This window comes from Enhydra lutris, unplaced genomic scaffold (genome assembly GCF_002288905.1).
Source record: "Enhydra lutris kenyoni isolate GAN:26980312 unplaced genomic scaffold, ASM228890v2 scaffoldscaffold1, whole genome shotgun sequence".
Classification (NCBI taxonomy): domain Eukaryota; kingdom Metazoa; phylum Chordata; class Mammalia; order Carnivora; family Mustelidae; genus Enhydra; species Enhydra lutris.
Genome location: NW_019154085.1, coordinates 95,760,028 through 95,781,819, shown reverse-complemented (window position 1 = coordinate 95,781,819; position 21,792 = coordinate 95,760,028). Strand labels below are relative to the sequence as shown.

The 21,792-nt window shown below is 36.1% G+C and overlaps 1 protein-coding gene and 1 pseudogene across 3 annotated transcripts in view; one reads left to right on the top strand and one right to left on the bottom strand.

The window, feature by feature from the left end:
- Window positions 1-21,792, bottom strand: part of LOC111141001 (zinc finger RANBP2-type containing 3) — a 321,399-nt gene that overhangs the window by 212,329 nt on the left and 87,278 nt on the right. The gene's annotated exons all lie outside the window — the stretch shown is intronic.
- LOC111143360 lies at window positions 104-6,490 on the top strand (annotated as a pseudogene).

Sequence of the window (21,792 nt, the reverse complement as noted above, 5' to 3'; positions counted from 1 at the left end):
ACTTACTATCATATTGTTTCAAGTTACTTCTTTAAGTAGTAAGTAAGTAAGTAAGTAAGTAAGAGACTTGAGCCACTTGCACGTAATAAAAAGCCAAATAGTAATGGTTAAAACAGATAGGATTGTTTTCTACCTCACCCACCACCACACCCCCTTCTTCAACCAGAAGTTTGGAGTTAGGTAAGTCCACGCTGGAGCAGCAGCCAAGTACCAGAGGACTCTACAGTATTCTTAACCTTTCCTTCCAGGTAGGTCAAAAGATAGCTGGCACAGTTCCAGGTTTGGCATCAATATTTGATGAGGGAGAAAAGAAGAGGATAAAAGGGTACTTGTCAAACAAGCTGACGCTATTTTAACAAGTTTTTCCAGAATCACCATCCAGTGACTTCTACTGGTGTCTCACTGGCACACAGTTTCACATAAGCACTCCTAATCAAAATGAAGTTTGGAAAAAAGTGTTTCAGCTGGTCACATAGACCCCCATGCCCAGGGTTATATTTGAGAAGGAAAAGGTAACAAGGGATTTGGGAAAGCAACCAGGCTCTGCCACAAATTCCAAGGTCAATTTTAAGAGTGATTTGGAAACACTATAGCCTTTGTCACATTCAGATCAAGTCAGCTCTGGGGTTTTACTGAAATCTGTATCAAATAGGTATATGGCCATGGCTATACTCAAGAAAAAAAGAAGTACTTCATTTCATATTGACTATCACAGTTACTGATAATGCAAGTTAAAAGTCTGGAAGCTAGAAAAGTCAGTTCTCTTATTACTATGATGCTCTGCATGCATGCACTCCTATGTTTCAGGTAATACCTCAATTATTTCACTTTTCTCTATTCCAACTATTGTAAAAGCCTCTACTCATTCAGTGTTCCATAGTAACAAGTATTTAGCTTGAGTATGTGCAAGAGGAAAAATGCCTCACTCAATCCGAAATGTAAAACAGCACCATATTCACATAACTAAATAAAGCAGTTATTCAGATAATCCAGAAACTTTTAGAGTACTATTTTTTGGATTTTAATCCACATGAAAACTCAGCACTAAACAATTAAAAACAAGAATTCTGACTGCTTTAAAACAAGAGTTTGCAAATTACTGTCCATGGGCCAAATCTGGCCTACCAATTAATTTTGTAAATAAAGTTTTAGAGGAATACAGTTCAGCTTGTTCATTTACATATTATTAATGGCTACTTTTGTGTGACTAAGACAGAACTGAATAGTAGTAACAGGGATTGTATGGCATGGAAAGTCAAAAATATTTACTATCTGGCCCTTAATAGAAAAAATCTGCCAACCTCTGTCTTAGAATATATTCATGAACTACCTTTAATGACCTAAAGGAAGCTTCTGGTACAGTGCCAAAGTGTTGTGAATTTGGCATGATAAATAAAACCTTTCTATTAACACTGTATGAAGAAACAAAATCTGGATTTATCAGAAGAATAAGCAAAGCCCATACAAATAGATGTAATTTTATGGGACTAAGTTCAAAGAACTGTGCTTAATTACAGAATTGTTATAAATTCAGAATTGAGGAAATACAAAATAATAGTTGAGAAAGAAATCGGATGACATAGATAGAAAGAGTTACAATGTCACAAAGACAGCCAATTACAGAAAAAGTAGTCTCAAATTGTTAAAATTTTGTGCTTTACTTCCTTTGGCCAAATCCTGAACTCTTTCTCTTTCAAAAGCATGTTATCATCATTCTTTACAAATAGCACTCAAAGTACAACTCATTTATAAGAACAACAGAAAATATTAAGCAATATAACATTTCTTACAACATTCTGACATCATTATCTTGTGACTTAATGTGCCTGGGAAGAAATGTGCTGCCTAATCTAATATGCTTTTCTTTCAAGAATATACACTGAACGTCTATAAAAAGCCAATCTAGGAATTGAGGTGACTACAGTTTATATGTCCTCATCCCCATTACTTCCTAGGTGTAACTTAGTAAGTGCTCCTCTAAACTTTGAGTCTGTGGCCTTTGTTCCCACAGCCTTGGACATATTTTAAAAATCTGTGAATTTTAGTTGATGGCATATATAATACATCACCTGTTGAATGTACCTTTAAGAACCTAATGCTATCTGAGGTTGTAGTTTAAAAACACTGTATTTCTTTCTTCCAGCTTTACTAAGGTATGACTGACAAGCAAAAATCAAATATATTTAAGGTATAAAATGAGATGTTCTAATATATATATACCACAATCAAGTTAATTAACATATGCAGCTCTTCACACAGTTACCATTTTTGTGCATATGTGGTGAGAACACTTGATATCTACTCTCTTAACGTTTCAAGTATATAAGATATGATTATTAACTATAGCCACCATGCCATGTTTTAAGTCTTCAGAATTCATTCATCTTACAACTGAAAGTTTGTACCCTTTGACCAACATCTCTTTCCCTACACCCCAGTAACCACCATTTTACTCTACTACATTGAATTTGACCTTTTTTTAGATTTCACATATAAGTGAGACTGAGCATTATTTCTCTTTTTATGTCTGGCTTATTTCACTCAGCATAATGTCCTCATTTCATCAGTGTTGTCGAAAATAACAGGACTACTTTTTTAAGGTTGAATAATATATTCCTGCATGTGTGTGTCTGGGTGTATATAAACCACCACAATTTTTTCTATCCAGTCCACTAACAACAGCTATCTTATGTTGGCTACTGTGAATAATACTGCAATGAATATGGGAGTGCAAATATCTCTTCCAGATACTGATTCCATTTCCTTTGGATATATATCCAGAACTGTGATTGCTGGGTATTATGGTAGTTTTATGTTTAATATTTTGAGGAACCTCCATACTATTTTCCATAATAGCTGCACCAATTTACAGTGTTATCAACAGTGCACAAAGGTTTCCATTTCTCCACATTCTGACAAACACTTCTTAAATCTTTTAACTTTTTATAAACAACAAGTGTTGGAGAGGATGTAGAGAAAAGGGAACCCTCTTATACTGTTGGTGGGAATGCAAGTTGGTGCAGCCACTTTGGAAAACAATGTGGAGACTCCTAAGAAATTAAAAATAGAGCTACACTATGCCCTACAATTGCTCTACTGGGTATTTACCCCAAAGATACAAATGTAGTGAAAAAAAGGCCCATATGTACCCCAATGTTCATAGCAGCAATGGCCACAGTCACCAACTGTGGAAAGAACCAAGATGCCTTTCAACAGACGAATGGATAAAGAATATATGGTCCATATATACAATGGAATATTACGCCTCCATCAGAATGGATGAATACTCAACTTTTGTATCAACATGTACGGGATTGGAGGAAATTATGCTGAGTGAAATGAGCAAAGAAAGTCAATTATCATATGGTTTCACTTACTTGTGGAACATAAGGAATAACATGGAGAACATTAGGAGAAAGAAAGGAAAAGTGAATTGGGGGAAATCAGAGGGGGAGACAAATCATGAGAGACTGTGGACTCTGAAAAACAAACTGAGGGTTTTGGAAGAGGGGGTAAATGGATGAGCGTGGTGGTGGGTATTAAGGAGGGTACCTATTGCATGGAGCACTGGGTGTGGTGCATAAACAATGAATCTTGGAACACTAAAAAAATAAAATTAAATTAAAAAAATAATAACAACAATAGCTCTCCTAGCAGGTATGAGGTGATATCTCATTGTGACTTTGATGCATTTGTATTTCCCTGAAGATGAGTGATATAGAGAACATTTTCATGTACCTACTGGCTATTTGCATATCTTTTAAAAAAAAATGTCTATTCAAGTCCTTAGTCCATTTTTTGATCAGATTATTTGTTTTTTTGCTATTGAGTTGTAGGAGTTTCTTAAATATTTTAGATATAAACGCTTTAACAGATATACAGTTTGCAAATATTTTCTCCCATTCGATTGGCTGCCTTTTCATTTTGTTTCCTTTGCTGTGCAGAAAATTTTTAGTTTGATGTAGTTCCTCTCCATCTGCCTCTCCCCCTGGCTCATGTGCTCTCTCACTCTCTCAAATAAAATAAATAAAATCTTAAAAAGAAAAAAAAGAAAAGGATTCGATTTCATTCTTTGGCATGTGGATAACTACTATTCCCCATACCATTTACTGAACAGATTATCTTTTCCCTATTGTGTATTCTTGGAGACTTTGTTGAAGATTAGTTGACTATATATACAGGACTTTATTTTTAGGCTCTCTATTCTGTTACATTGGTTTACTATGTCTGTTTTTATGTCTGTTTTGATAACAATAGCTTTGTTATATAATTAAAAATAAAGACATATGATGATGCCAGTTTTGTTCTTTCTCAAGATTGCTTTGGCTACTCAAGGTCTTCTATGGTTCCATTTGAATTTTAGGATAGTTTTGCCTATTTCTGTGAAAAATGCCATTGGATTTTTGACAGACTGCATTGAATCTGCAGATTGCTTGGGTAGTATGGACATTTTAACAATATTAATTTTTCTAATCCATGAATACAAGATATATTTTCATTTATTTGTATCTTCTTCAATTTCTTTCATCAATGTCTTATAGTTTTTGTGTACTGATCTTTCACATCCTTGAATTTATTCTTAAGTATCTTACTCTTTTTGACACTATCATAAATGGGATTGTTTACTTAGTTTCTCTTTCTGATAGTTCATTGTATAGAAATGCAACTGATTTTTGTATATTGACTGATTTTGTATATTAACTGACTTTTTTAGTTTTAATAGTTTTGCTGTGGAATCAGCATTTTGTTTTTTGGTTTTTTTTTTTAAGATTTTATTTATTTGGGACACCTGGGTGGCTCAGTGGGTTAAGCCTCTGCCTTCAGCTCAGGTCACGATCTCAGGGTCCTGGGATCAAGCCCCACATCAGGCTCTCTGCCCAGCCCGGAGCCTGCTTATTCCTCTCTCTCTGGCTGCCTATATGCCTCCTTGCGATCTCTCTCTGTCAAATAAATAAATAAAATAAAATAAAAAGATTTTATTTATTTATTTGAAGGAAAGCATGAGAGAGAGAGAGAGCGCGCGCATGAACAGGGGGAGGGGTAGAGGGAAAGGGAGAAGCAGACTCCCTGCTGACCGGATGTGGGACTCAGTTCCAGGACCCTGGGATCATGACTTGAGCCAAAGGCAAACACTTAACTGACTGAGCTCCCCAGGCACCCTAGGGTTTTTGTATGTAAAATAGAGACCATTTTACTTTTTCCTTTTGAATTTCAATGCCTTTTATTTATCTTTTTTTTTTTTTCCCTAATTGCTTTGGCTGGGAATTCCAGTACTATGCTGAATAGAAGAGGCAAGAGTAAAAACACTACATTTCTGACCTATATGCATGTAAATGCTGTAAATTCAGAGATCTCTAAAGAGCTGGAGAAAAATGTGGTTCCAACGGTTACTTCCAGGAAGGGAAATTGAGGGACTGGGGGACTTAGAGAGCAGGTGAAAGGAAAAGGAAAACTTTTCACTGTAAAATCTTTCATGCCTTGTTAGTATTATTCCTTATACATATATTAAGATTAAAGAACATAAATGGATTATTTTTAAAAACCCTTATCTTACCTAGACACAAGTAAGATACCTTTATCAAATCTAGGCATAGGTCCCTCTCAAATCATGTCATCAACAAAGACGTCTCCTTTGGAAATGGAATCACCAACCAATGCAACAATGACAACTAAAGATTAAATATATAGGCCTAATGCAGCCACGGCTCATGGTTCCAAGAAGCATCTGAAGCATGCAACAGCTCCAAAGCATTGGATGGGGATAAAATGACCAGTGTGTTTGCCTCTCATCCATTCACTGGTCCCCTTAGGATGACAGAATGTCTCCCTCTCATCACTTTCCTAAGGAACAGACTTAAGTATGCCCTAATGGGAGATGAGGTAAAGAATATCTGTATGCAGCATTTTATTAAGACTGAAGGCAAGATCCAAACTGATATAACCTACCCTGCTGGCTTTATGGCTGTCATTAGCATTGACAAGACTGAGAAGAATTTCTATTTCTGATCTATGGCACTAAGGGTCACTTTGCTCTTCACTGGATTACACCGGAGCAGGCCAAGTATAATTTGTGCAAAGTGAGAAAGATCTTTGTGGGGACAAAAGGAATCCCTCATCTGGTAACCCATGATGCTTGCACCATCCACTATCCTGATCCCCTAATCAAGGTGAATGACACCATTCAGACTGATTTGGAGACTAGAAAGATGACTGATTTTATCAAGTTTGATAGTGGTAATCTGTGTATGGTAACTGGAGGTACTAACCTGGGAAGAATTGGTGTGACCACCCATAGATAGAAACACCCTGGTTTTTTTGATGTTCCTGTGAAAGATGCCAATAGCAATAGCTATGCCACCACCTCCCCAACATTTTTGTTATTTGCAAAGGCAACAAACCATGGGTTTCTATTCTCTATGGAAAGGGTATCTGCCTCACCATTGCTAAAGAGAAAGATATGAGACTTGCAGCTAATCAGAGCACTGGGTAAAATGGTCCCTAGATGATCTGATTGGAAGTCTTTATACTTAACTAAGGATAATACTTCATGAAAATAAATAAATAAATAAATATTCAATTAGCATGCCCAATGCATTAGCTGGCTTTCAGCACTTTAGGGGAAATACTTTAATTGGTTCATTAGATCCATGGGAACCAGCTATTTTACATTAAAAAAAAAATCAAGGAGAAATGATCAGTAAAGGAAGCAACAAACTCAGAATTTTCTATTTGAAAGGAAGAGAAAGGTAAAAGAAAGGTAAAAGAAAGCAATAAAATGTGTACCACAGAACTTGATACCCTTAACAGTGGAAAACAAGAATTAGAAACTAAGAGATGAAATTAAGAATAAGCACATAAAATGGTCATGATGCTTAATGGTGCCACTCTCAAAAGATACCAACAGTATACATGTGCAAGAAACAGAGAAACAGCTACTTCTTTTTTTTTTTAATTTAAATTAATTTTTGTGTGTGTGTTCCAAAATTCATTGTTTATGCACCACACCCAGTGTTCCATGCAATACATGCCCTCCTTAATACCCACCAGCAGGCTCACCCAACCCCCAACCCCCACCCCTCCAAACCCTCAGAAACAGCTACTTCTGCTCAGAGGAAAACAATGACTCTAAGTGTGTAAGTCTTCTCCTGTATATTTGTGGTGGGGGGTGGGGGCAGGAGGAGGTAGGAAAAAGATTGAATGGTAACTTCAGCTTCACTCTTATTCTAGGTCTTCACAGCAGCAGAGTATTATATTGAAGTTATAGCCACCAGCACATTGCAGGAGTGCAACAGGGGACAGGCATGGGAAGTCTACTGTATTCCACATATGTAATCAAAGTTACTAATGAAAACATTGATTTACAGCATAAAAACAACCCCTCAGATTAGAATTAGGTTTTTGGGGGCGCCTGCATGGCTCACTCAGTTAAGCGTCCAACTCTTAATTTTGGCTCAGGTCATGATCTCAGGGTTGTGAGATCTAGCCCTGCGGCCAGCTCTGCGCTGGGCATGGATTCTGCTTGGGATTTTCTTTCTTCCCCTCCCTTTGCCCCTTGCCCCACCTCTCTCCCTCTCTTAAAAAAAATGAACTAGATTTTTGGCTAAGGAAATGAAGAAGGTTTTCTGATTAAAGAGAAGTTTTAAGAAGATACATAGTATGTTCAAATGCTATCTTTAACTAGAAATCTTATTTCTTCATCACAGTGAATCCATCTTATTGTTATAATAAATGAACTTTCTTCAAAAACATAAACCCAGGGGCACCTGGGTGGCTCAGTGGGTTAAGCCTCTGCCTTCAGCTCGGGTCATGATCTCAGAGTCCCGGGATCGAGCCCCGCATCGGGCTCTCTGCTCAGCAGGGAGCCTGCTTCTCTGCTTACTTGTGATCTCTCTCTCTCTGCCAAATAAATAAATAAAATCTTAAAAAAAAAATATGCTGGTAAGGGGCACGTATCTACCCTACAACAGAATTGGCTTTATCAACTGTTTAAAAAAAAACAAACAAACAAACCAAAAACAAAAACATAAACCCATAGGACAGAAGGAGAAAACAGCAAGCAAATATCAGAAGGTGAAACCAGATGAACAACTGAAAAGCACTTTAGGAGACCTAAGTGAAACCCTACTTTAGCAGGAAATAAAGTTGAAAAGCAACTTGAGTGGCACTGAGTAACCCCCAAAGAGCTCAGAAAGTGGCAGAATAAGGTACTTTTCCAAGTTGGGTAAAAATAGGGAAGAAAACAATATGATTAGTTAAAAGCTTATGAAACAGTTAAACTCCCAAATTCTCTACTTGATACAATGCCCTCCCACACCCTATCAAATGTCTGAGTTTATCCTCTGAAGAGAGTGAAATAGAGTTTATCACTAGACAGAGAAAGATCACTAGACATTTAAGCACAACTAATAATATTAAAGATAGATAATATTCAAAACATACTGAAAGAAAGCAAGTTGAAGGAAATCGTGACTGTTTAAAGAGAAAATAACTAAAGAAAAATTGTCATTGATATTCTCAGAAAGGAGATACCACCCATGAAGTAAGAACAGAATGTAATACGAAATACTCAGAGAACAAAAAATAGCGCTTGAAAATTAAAAAACAAAACCAGAGATCAAAAGCTTAACAGAATAGAAAGATACAGTTGAGGAGAATCCTCACAAAGAAACACTAAAAGATAATGAGATGAAAACAGGAAAAAAGAGAAAAGAACATTAGAGGACCAACTCAAAACACAATATCTGAATAATGTGTAAAGAATAAAAAGAGAAAACGAGGAGGATATCAACTATACTGATATTAACAATTTTTAAAGTTCTCCAACTAAAGGAAGTTGAGTTTTCATACTGAAATAGCCCAAGCAGTGTCTAGCACATAATATGAAAATAACCTAATAAGCAATGTCTAAAACTGGAAAATAAAAAGGGTACAAACAATTAATTGTTCAGAAAGATTTATTTCCTGATTAAGAGAACCATAGCTTCCTAATGAAATTAAAGTCACAGGAGCTATGCTTTCTTTGCTACGTTGAATTCCAGTAACCTCCTTTGAGGATACTAACGAATAATTATTCCACAGAGAGTTCAATTCATTTCCAACTAATATTTACTGAACTCCTAAATCATGGTAAGCTTTTTTGATAAAAAAAAAAAAAAGTCCTAAATTTAAAAGATCTTGAGCCTATGGAGGCTTAGTACAAATTAAATTGTGTAAACAATTATTTATACTAATAGGTAAAAGACTGTCATATAAAATAGGAGGTAATCTTACTCTAAAGGACATTCTAGAATAATAGAACCAACAGGATCATAGGACCAAAGGGAATGAAGTATAGACGGAAAAATTTCAGCTGAACACTAGTTTTTCCATGGTAAGAATAAACCAATTTTAAGTCTTATTATAGAACTACAATAATCAAAGCAATGTGGTATTTGTCCAAAGTTGGTATATGAATCAACAGAACAGAACAGAGTTGAGAAATACACCCACACATACATGGTCAATTGATTTTCAGCAAACATACCAGGGTAATTTGATGGAGAAAGGACAGACTTCTCTACAAATGGTACTAGAGTAACTGGGCATGGAAAACAGAACAAAACAAAGCCTCAAAATCTACCTCACACCATACATAAAACTATACAAAATTTAAGTTGAAATGTATTATAGAAGTAGATGTAAGAGATAAAAATACAAATTTGTGGGGACATCTAGGTGGCTCAGTCGGTTAAGTGTCCAACTCTAGGTTTCAGCTCAGGTAATGATCTTGGAGTCATGAGATCAAGCCCTGTGTCAGGCTCTGTGCTTAGTGTAGAGACTGCTTCAGATTCTCTCTCCCTCTCCTTTTGCCTCTCCCCCTGCACATGCTCTCCCTAAATAAATAAAATATTTTTAAAAATATATAAATCTGTGGAAGAAAACAGAAAAAAATCTGTGATATTGATTTACTCTTTTACTTAGATAAGACACAAAAAGCACAAACTACTGAAAAGCTGATAAATTGGACTTCACCAAAATTAACATCTGCTTTTCAAGACACTGCTAAAATAAGTCACAGCCTAGGAGAACAAGTATGTACTAGCCCCCAAAAGACTTGTATTCAGAATATATAAACAACGCTTAAATTCAATAGGAAGATAATGCAATTATTAAAATGTACAAGAGGTATGAATAGATATTTCACCAAAAAGATGTACTGATGGCCAAGAGTCACACAAAAAATGTGCTCAACATCATTAGTCATCTGAGAACTGAAAATTAAAACCACAATAAGATACCATTACACAACTAGTAGAATGACTAAAATTAAAAAGATTTAGAAGGCCAAATCTTGGCAAGGATGCAGGGTGACTAGAACCCTCATATATTTGCTGGGGCAAATCAAAAATACACACCCACTTTAAAAAACAGCACAGTCGTCTCTTATAAAATTAAACAAAAATTTGCCATATGTCATAAAAATCCAACCCACCCCTGAGTATTTACACAAGAGAAATAAAAACATGCCCACACAAAGACCTGCATGTGAATAATTATAGTAGCTTTACTCGTAGCAATGAAAAATTGTAAACAATCCAAAGTGTCCATCAAATGGCTAGATAAATTTTGGTACACACATACAAAAGATTACTACTCAGTAATATAAAGGAATGATACATTCAACAAACAGATCAATCTCAGAAGTATTATGTTAATAAAAGTAGCCAGGGACAAAATGCTACAAATTGTATGACTCCATTTATATGGCAGTTTAGAATAAACAAAATTATAGGGACACAAATCAGTTGTTGTGAAAAGTTAGATTTACAAGAGGTGACTGTTCACAAAAGGGTACAAGGGAGCTCCCTAGGATAAAGGAAGCCTTCTCTATCTTGATTTTGGTGGCTGTTACAAAATTGTGTAAACTTATCCAAACACACTGAACCGCAACACTTTAAAAGGGTGAATTCTACTATATGTAAATTATACTTGAATAAACTGTCCTTAAAACATTTTTAATAAACCATGATGATACTAGAAATAAAGATGTCGATATGATTCCAACTACTGAGATTATAATCTTGGAAAAGACAATATTTAAGTAATTTTAAAGATCAGAGTGTCTTCTTAAGAGTTAAAAAAATAACAGATTATCAGAATAAGAAAAATGAAGCTAGCAGGAAATCGAAAATACAAAAATCATACATACAAGCACCTCTCAATTACACAACTGGGATCTTAACTGTCAAAATAATCCCAAATAGACCATAATAAAAAATAAGAATTCAAATATTTCTAAAGGAATTTAAACATAAATAGTCATTCAAATATATGAAAATGGGGACTTTTAAGGCTCTTAAAAGGTTATAAAAATGGAAATGCTTTTTTTACTCTAAAATTTCAAGTTGAATGATCAGGAACCAAACCCCCTGCACAGTGACCCCTAAGTATGAAAGATATCATAAGCTTCTTGAGCAGTGGAAGCTTTAAGCACCACATCAGGCACCCTCCCTTCCTGGCCTGGAAATCTGCACCAGAAAGAGGAGCCCCCACAACATTTAGCTGTGAAAGTCAGAAAGGAGAGCCAGAAGGCTATTGGAAACTGACTCCATTTTAAAGGTTCACTGCACAATATCACTCATTCTGAGACAAAGCAGCGAAGGAGTGACTTGAAAAGTGCCTGGGCCACATGTGAGAGAGATTTATTAAGTAATTTTAGGTGTATGCAAGAGGGGCGGGGATCTGTAGGAACCTTCTCCAAAAATGGAAGGGTTGGTAAGTACCATTTTTCTTCCCTCGTTCAACCTACCTAGCCCAACCCAGAAGGGTGCCAGTTGTGGCACCCACTACCTACCCTGTTGACACCACTTGTCCCCATTCTCACCAGCCTGCCCTGGCTGGCACCCCTCCAAAGAACTTCTGCGTCAGTAAACCTGGCAGGCAGTATAAGTGGGGACCACCAAACCCCAAAACAACAATGTTCAAAGTGACTACCACCCTGCCACACCCACAGGGCAGCCCTGGCCAAGACTCGTGCACCCTCTAAAGCAACTCCTTGGGGGAGGAGAATGGGGCCACACCCATCAGCACATTAACAGCAGCTGCAGCAAGGCATCTCAGCCCTCTGTACAGCAAGCCACGGTAGCCAGCCCCACCCGTCAATGCAATGACAGCAGTCAGCAGCCCACACATGGATCAACTCTGGAGTGCTTGGTTCTGGTGACCGGGGGATTGAGCTCCTAGGGCCCATGGGGCACTCCTACTTGAGGCTATGGTAGCTGAGCTAATACATACTAACAAACACAGAGAGACAAAAAAGAAAAGACCAAGCAACATGTTGCAAATGAAAGAATAAAACCAAACCTCAGAAAATAACTAAACAAAATGGAGACAAGCAATCTACCTCATCAAGAATTCAAAGTAATGATCATGAAGATGTTCAGTAGACTTGAAAGAAGAGGGGCTGAATTCACCAAGGACTTCAACAAAAAGACTGAAAATATAAAAAAGATCCAATTTGAGCTGAAGACCTCAATAACTGAAATAAATACACTAGAGGGACTCAACAGGAGATTAGATGATATAGAATTGATTAGCAATCTGGAAAACAGGTTAGTGGAGGTCATCCAAGCTGAACAGCAAGAAGAAAAAAATGTATTAAAAAATAACAAGGATGGGAGCCTGGGTGGCTCAGTGGGTTAAAGCCTCTGCCTTCCGCTCAAGTCATGATCCCGAGGTCCTGGGATCGAGCCCCAAATTGGGCTCTCTGCTCAGTGGGGAGCCTGCTTCCCTCTCTCTCTCTGCCTGCCTCTCTGTCTACTTGTGATCTGTCTGTCAAATAAATAAAATCTTTAAAAAAATAATAATAAGGATTGGATAAGGGACCACAGAAACAACATCAAGTATACTAACATTCACATTATAGGGGTCCCAGAAGGAAAAGAGAGAGAAAGACGCAAAAAACTTATTTGAAAAAATAATGGATGAAAATATTGTTAATCTAAAGAAGGAAATACACAATCAGGTAGCTCCGGGAAGCATGGACAGTCCCAAACAAGATGAACTCAAAGAGATCACCACCAAGACAACTAATAATTAAAATGTGAAAAAATTAAAATAGAGAGTCGTAAGAGCAGCAAGAGAAAAGCAACAAGTTATGCATGAACGACCTCCTCCCCACCATAAGGTTATCACCAGATTCTCAGGGAAACTTGGCAAGCTACAACTCACAACCAAGAATAATTTACCTGGTAAGGTTATCATTCAGAAGTGAAGGACAGATAAAGAGTTTTCCAGAAAAAGAAAAGTAAAAGGAGTTTATCACCCTAACTCAGCCTTAAAATAAATGTTAAAGGGACTTCTTTAAGCAGAAAAGAAAAAGCCACAATTACGTGTACCTGAGTGGCTCAGTGGGTTAAGTGTCCAATTTTTTATTTTGGCTAATATAGTAAGATCGAGCCCCAAGTCCAGGGCTGTGCCCAGTGGGGAGTCTGCTTGAGATTCTCTCTTTCCCTCTCCTTCTGCCCACCCCTCCCTACACTCACACATACACTCTCACTCTCTCTCAAATAAATATATCTTTAAAAAAAAAAAAAGAAGTCACAACCAGAAGAAAATTACAAAAGAAATAACTTCAATGGTAAAGGAAACATATACTAAAGGTAATTGATCAATTATTTATAAAGCTAGTATGAACGTAAATAGACAAAAGTAGTCATTTTAATTACATCTATACTAATTGCTTTACCTACAACAATTAATTAGGAGATATACAAAATAAAAAGATGTAAATTATGACATCAAATACATATAGTGAGGAAGGGGAAAATAAAAATGTAGTACTTTCAGAATGTGTTCAAACTAGCATCCATGAACTTAAAACAGATAGCTATGTATTTATAAGATGTTATTATACATGAACATCAAAGTAATCACAAATCAAAAATCTACGACACACACACACACACACAAGTACTCCAAGCATAGCACTAAAGAAAGTCATCAAATCACAAAAGAAGAGTATAAGAGAAAAAGAAACAGAGAACTAGAAAAAGAATAAGGAAGCAATAAACAAAACAGCAGTAAGTACATATCTATCAATAATTACTTAAAATGTAAATGGACTGAATGATCTAACCAGAAGACAAAGAGTGAACAAACGGATCTAAAAAAAACAAAAGGACCCATCTCTATATGCTCCTACGAGAGACTCACTTTAGACCTAGACATAGATAAAGACTCTAAGTGAAAGGAACAAAAATGATATTCCATGAATGGCAACAAAAGAAAACCTGGGGTAGCAATATATATGAGACAAAATAGACTTTAAAACAAAGACTATAATAAGAGACAAAGAAGGGCATTTCATAATGATAAAGGGATAGCCCAACAAGAAGATGTAACAACTATAAAATCTATGACCCCAATATAAAAGCACCTAAATATATAATGCACATATTAATAGACATAAAGGGAGAAACTGACAATAATATAGAAGTATTAAAAAACTCAAACCCCTTACATCAAAGGATATATCATCCAGACAGAAAATAAAGGCAATAGTAGCTTTGAATGTCACATTAGACCAGATGAACTTAACAGATTTATATAGAACATCCTATCCAAAACAGCAAAATACACATTCTTTTCAAGGGAGCATGTAACATTCTCCAGGACAGATCACATGTTGGGCAACAAGACAAGTCTCAATAAATTTAAGATGATGGAATCATATGAAGCATCTTTTCTGACCACAACGGTATGAAAGTAGAAATCAGTTACCGGAAGAAAACAAAACAGAGCAAAACAAAAAGAAACACACAGAAGCTAAACAACATGCTACTAAACAGACAATGAGTCAACAATGAAATTGAAGAGAAAATCAAATGATAACTGGAGACAAATGAAAATGGAAACAAAATTTTCTGGAATTTTGTTTGTAGCAAAAGCAGTTCTCAGAGAGAATTTTAAAGTGATGCAGGTCAAGAAACAACTAAAATCTCAAACAATCTAATCTAGACCTAAAGTAAGTTAAAAAAAAAAAAATCAAAGCCCGAAGTTAGTAGAAGGTAGGAAATAATAAAGATCAGAGTGAAAATAAATGAAAGAGAGACTAAAAAATAAGAAAAGATGAATATAACATAGAGCTGATTCTTTGAAAAGATAAAACTGATAAACATTAAGCTAGATGAGTAGTCTGGCTTAAAAAAAAAGAAAAAGAAAAAGAAAAATAGAAAAGAGAGGCGCCTGGGTGGCTCAGTCGTTAAGTGCCTGCCTTCAGCTCAGGTCATGATCCCAGAGTCCTGGGATCAAGCCCCACATCAAGTCCCTCATTAGGCTCCCTGCTCCATGGGAAGCCTGCTTCTCCCTCTCCCTCACCTCCTGCTTGTGTTCCCTCTCTCACTGTGTCTCCCTCTGTCAAATAAATAAATAAAATATTTTTTAAAAGAGAGAAAAGAAGGAAGACTCAGAAGTGAAAAAGGAGAAGGTGTAATCAAAACCACTGAAACAAAAAATTATAATATTTCTACAAAAAAATTACATGCCAACAAGTTAGACAAGAAGAAATGGATAAATTCTTAGAAATATACAGTCTTCTAAAATCAAATCAGGATGAATCAGAGAATCTTGAATAGACCAATTACTAGTAATGAAATTACATTAATTATAAAAAAGCTCCCAAGAAACTAAAGTCCAGGACCAGATGGCTTTCAGGACCGGGTGAATTCCACCAAACACCTACAGAAGAGTTAGTAACTATTTCTGTCAAACTATTCCAAAAAAATAGAAACGGAATGAGTTCTAAATTCATTCTACAAAGTCAGCATTACTATGTTGCCAAAACCAGAGAAGATATTACCCACACCCCCAAAAAAAAGGAAGAAAGAAAGAAAGAAAATAACAAGCCAAATCCCTAATGAGAATGGATATGAAATTCTACAACAAATTATTATCAAACTGAATTCAACAATACAGTAAAAGGATCATGCATCACAATCAAGTGGGATATATTCAGGTGTGCAAGGACAGTTCAATGTCCATAAATCAACAAGATAAACCACATTAATGAAATGAAGCTGAAAATTATATGATCATTTCAATAGATGGAGAAAAAGCATATAAAATTTAACAATGAGTTATGATAAAAACTCAAAAAAGTAGGGATTGAGAAATATACCACAACATAAAGGCCATATATGACAGGCCCACAGCAAATATACTCAGTGGTAAAAAGCTGAAAGCCTTTCCTCTAAGATTAGGAAGGAGACAAGAATGCCCACTCTTGCCACTTCTATTCAACAAAATATTGGAAGAAGTCCTAGCCAGAGCTAATATCATACTCAATGATGAAAAGCTAAAAGCTTTTCCTCTAAGATTAAGAACAAGACAAGATGTCAAATCTTACTACTTCTATGCAACATAGTACTCAAACTCCTAAATACAGAAATCACATAAGAAAAAGAAATAAAAGACACCCAAATTGGTAAGAAACAAATAAAATTGTCATTCTCTGAAGTCACTATTAGAATTATTAAATAAATTCCACAGGGCACCTAAGTGGCTCAGTTGGTTAGGCATCTGCCTTCAGCTCAGGTACTGATCCCAGGATCCTGGGATCAAGTCCTTCTCCCTCTGCCTCTCTCTCGAGTAAATAAAAATAAATCTTTATAAAAAATAAATTTAGGGTGCCTGGGTGGCTCAGTGGGTTAAGCCGCTGCCTTCGGCTCAGGTCATGATCTCAGGGTCCTGGGATCGAGTCCCGCATCGGGCTCTCTGCTCAGCAGGGAGCCTGCTTCCCTCTCTCTCTCTCTCTGCCTGCCTCTCTGTCTACTTGTGATCTCTGTCTGTCAAATAAATAAATAAAATCTTTAAAAAAAAATTCAATAAGGTTCCAGGATACCAAATTAATATACAGAAATATGTGGCATTTCTTTATACTGATAAACTAGCAGAAAAAAGTTAAAACAATCCAAATTACAATTGCACCAAAAAAACCCTAAAAGTTAATTTAACCAAGGTGAAAGACTTATACTCTAAAAATTGTATAACTGTAAAAAAAGAAATAGACGATGACATATAAATGAAAATATATACCATGCTTATAAATTAGAATATTGTTAAAATGTACATAACTACCCAATCACAGATTCAATGCAATTTTCTATCAAAATACCAGCACCATTTTTCATAGAATTACAACAAATAATCCTAAAATTGTATGGACCCACAAAAGACCCCAAATAGCCAAAGTAATCTTGAGAAATAAGAACAAAGCTAGAGGTATCACAATCCCTGATTTCAAACTATACTTTTAGCACAAAAATAGAAACACAGAACAATGTAATACAGAGTCCAGAAATAAACTCACACTTATTTGGTCAATTAATGTACAACGAAAGAGTAAAGAATATACAATGGGGGGCGGGGGTTGCTGGAGGGCTTTGTCCATTAAGCATCCAACTTGATTTCAGCTCGGTCATGACCTTAGGTTTATGAGATTGAGCCCTGAGTGGGCTTCCCACTCAGTGGGAGTCTGCTTCTCTCCCTCTCCCTCTACCCCTCCTTGCAAACACATGTGCCCTTCCTCTCTGTCTCAGAAAAATAAATAATTTTTTTTTAAAAATGGGGACAAGGAGAGACTCTTCAATAAATGATATTGGGAAAAGTGGACAGGTATATTTTAAAAATTAAAATTGGATCACTTTATTATACTACATACAAAAATAAACTCAAAATGAATTTAAAATCTAAATGTAAGACCTGGAGCCATAAAACTCCCAGGGCAATAAAATTTTAGACATGAGTCTTAGCAGTATTTTTTTGGATCTATATCCTCAGGTAAAGGCAAAAAAAGCAAAACACAAGTGAGACTATATAAAACTACAAAGTTTCTGTACAGCAACAACAACAAAATGAAAATCATCAACAAAATGAAATCATCAACAAAATGAAAGCTTACAGTATAGGAGAAAATATTTGCAAATAATATATCTGATACAAGATTAACATCTATAGATATGAAATTTGAAGACTTTATTTATTTATTCATTTACTTAGAGAGCAAGTGCTTGTGCACAGGCTGGGGGAGGGGCAGAAAGAGAGGGAGAGATCTCAAGCAGACTCTGTGCTAAGCATGGAGACAGACCTTGAGTTCAACCTCACGACCCTGAGATCATGACCTGAGCCAAAACCAAGAGTAACAAATAAGCCACCCAGGAACCCCCAAAATATATTCTAAAAAACCACACACGGGGCGCCTGGGTGGCTCAGTGGGTTAAAGCCTCTGCCTTCGGCTCAGGTCATGGTCCCAGGGTCCTGGGATCGAGCCCCGCATAGGGCTCCCTTCTCAGCGGGTAATCCCCCACCTCTCTCTCTGCCTACCTCTCTGCCTACTTGTGATGTCTGTCAAATAAATAAATAAAATCTTTAAAAAAAAAAAACCCACACACAACTCCATACCAAAAATAAAACAATCGAATTAAAAATGGGTAGACATTGTTCTAAATGAATAGACATTTTTCCAAAGCAGGCATACAGATAGCTAACAGACACATAAAAAGACACTCAACATCACTACTCATTAGGGAAATACAAATTAAAACTGCAACAAAATGTCAACTCACACCAGTCAGAATGGGTAGTATCAATAAGACAAGATATAATAAGTATTGGCAAAGATGTAGAGAAAGGGAACCCTTGTGCACTGTTGGTGGGTATGTAAATTGGTTTAGCTACTAGGGAAAACCGTATGGAGGTTACTCATAAATTAAAAGTAAAAATACATATATATGAACCAATAATTCCACTACTGGGTATTTACCTAAAAAAACACTCACGAGGTTGTGAGCTTGAGTGCCATGTTGGAGGTAGATATTATTTAAAAAAAATAAAATCTTAAAAAAATAAAAATAAAAAAGTAAATAAAATCTTAGCATCCTTGTAAACATATACGCACCCCTAAGTTTATGACAGCATTAGGTACCAAAGCCAAGATATGAAAGCAATCTAAGTGTCCATTAATAGATGAATGTATAAAGAAGATGTGGTACAGTGGAGTATTAATCAGTCATAAAAAAAAGAATGAGAAAAAAAAAGAATGAGATCTTGCCATTTACAACAACGTGGATAGACCTAGAGACTACTATGCTAAGAGAAATAAGTCAATAAATAAGGAATGAAAAGTACAACATAGGGCATATAGTCAATAACACTGTAATAATGTTATATGATGACAGATGAGAGCCACACTTATCATGGTGAGCACAGTGTATAGCACCCATATGAATCATTATATTGTAAAACTGAAACTACTATAACACTGTATGTCAACTATCAAGAAAAATGAAAAATTTAAGTAAATAAATAAAGATTAAGTATCATTCTATGATATAATCAGTAAAAAACAAAAACAAAAAAATGAAATCTTGCCACTTGCAATATGGGTGAACCTAGAAAGTATCACGCTAAGTGAAAGAAGTCAGAAAAACACAAATACCATGTGATTTCACCTATATGTAGGATATTTTTTAAAAAATGAAACAAACAAAAAACCCCCAAGAAACCAGAATCATAAATACAGGGAAAAAACTGGTGGTTGCCAAAGGGGAGCACATAAGGGAATGTGCAAAATAAGTCAAGGGGATTTGGAGGTACAAACACCAAGTTATACAATAAATAAATCATGGGGATGTAAAGTAAAGCATAGGGAATATAGTCAATAATATTGTAATAATTTTGTATGGTGACAGATGGTAACTACATTTAGCATAGTGAATACTTTGTTGTGTATATGAACATGGAATCCCAATGTTATATACCTGGAACTAATAGAATATTGCATGTAAACTATACTTCCATTAAAAATAATTTTTTAAATAAAAAGTTAAAAATTTTTTTAAAAATCCTAAGTCAAGATAAGCAATCAAAGTAAAACCTAAACCTATAAGCTACAGTAAAAGGAGATTGTGTAAGAAAGATTTCTGACTATTTTCTGAAAGATTGATGTAAAATTTGCTAAAGTCAGTATTTTTAAGAGGGAACAGTACCTGACAAACAGGACTGACAATATTTATGAATTCCAGGTATTTTCATAAGTGGTAAAACTGGGGACTGAAGTACATTTTAACCTTCATTTATTTTTTTTTAAGATTTTATTTATTTATTTGACAGAGATAGATCACAAGTAGGCAGAGAGGCAGGCAGAGAGAGAGGGGGAAGCAGGCTCCCCGCTGAGCAGAGATCCCGATGAGGGGCTTGATCCCAGGACCCGGAGACCATGACCTGAGCTGAAGGCAGAGGCTTTAACCCACTGAGCCACCCAGGTGCCCCACATTTTAACCTTTAAATCAACTATTCCGGGGCACCTGGGTGGCTCAGATGGTTAAGCAGCTGCTTTGGCTCAGGTCATTATCCCAGGGTTCTGGGATAGAGCCCTACATGGGGCTCCCTGCTCAGCAGAGAACCTGCTTTTCCCTCTCCCTCTGCCTACCGGTCTGCCTACTTGAGCTTTCTCTCTGTCAAATAAATACAAATCTTTAAAAATGAATAAATAAATAATAAATAAACTATTCTCCATCCCTTCTCCTCTTCTAGGCTTTAGTTAGCCCAAAGAGGAGCATTTGAAAAGGAGGAAAGTCTTACCTGAAATGTTTTAACTAAGGTCTGCTAGGAGGAAATGAAAAAGTGTGGAGTGGGGAGTTTATTAGCTATGCCTTTAATAGGAGGCCAAGTTCCTGTCCCAGAGTCTAGCAAGAATATTCTATGCCATTGTCTCAATGCACCAGGAAAAATGCTCTCTGACTCCAAATACCCATGGCTATTTGGCATTAGGAGTTTGTGCCTCTGGAAAATTACGGCCAAGCTAGATTGAAGTGCTTGCGTAAAACAGCAGACTGCATATTTCACTCCTGGAAAGACCATATGAAGTGCCAAGGCTAGTGGTCTAACCTGTGTACCATGAGCTGGGACTCTAGGTAAAGAGGCAAATCACAGGGTATTCTATGTGGATAAGGAGGAATTAATCCTCTGAGATTGAGTTAATCAACAGCTGCTCTGAGCTGTAAGGCAAACTCTCTCCCTTCAAATGGTCACTGCTAGCCCTGTCTTCTCAGATGTGCCCTGACACCGTTTTCAAGGATGCTTTATTAACATCAATCCTGGTTCACCATTTCCTATCAAGAGTACTTCATAGACCAAACTATGAATTTGTTCAAATGGTAAAATATGAATTAGTCCAGGTCTCACGACCCATAAAGAAGCTAAACAATAGAAGTGCACACTGCATATGCACTCTTAAAACCACACACAGGTCTAGAGAAGCCTGCCTGACTCAGTGGAGTGTGCAACTCTTGATCACGAGGTTGTGAGTTTGAGTGCCATGTAGGAGGTAGATATTATTTAAAAAAAAAATAAAATCTTAAAAAAATAAAAATAAAAAAGTAAATAAAATCTTAGCATAAAAAAAGCTACACACAAGTCTTTTGTGAAAGAAAAGCAAACTTCATGCTTATTTTCATAATCATTTAATATCTCACTGCAATTTCCTTGGCAATAGCTCCTAAACTTAAATTTTATAAAGATCTACTACAAGAAAAGCTATTCAAAAGAATGTTTATAGCAGTACTCTTCATGCAAACGAAAACTGGAAACATAAATGTTTATCAATAGTATGATGGATAATTAAATTGTAGCATATCCTTAAAACAGAATTCTATAGAAGGCAATGAGGAGGACAGTTACCCAACATGACAAAATACATTTCATAAACATAATGTTCAATGAAGGAAGACAAAGACAAATATGTGCATAATATAC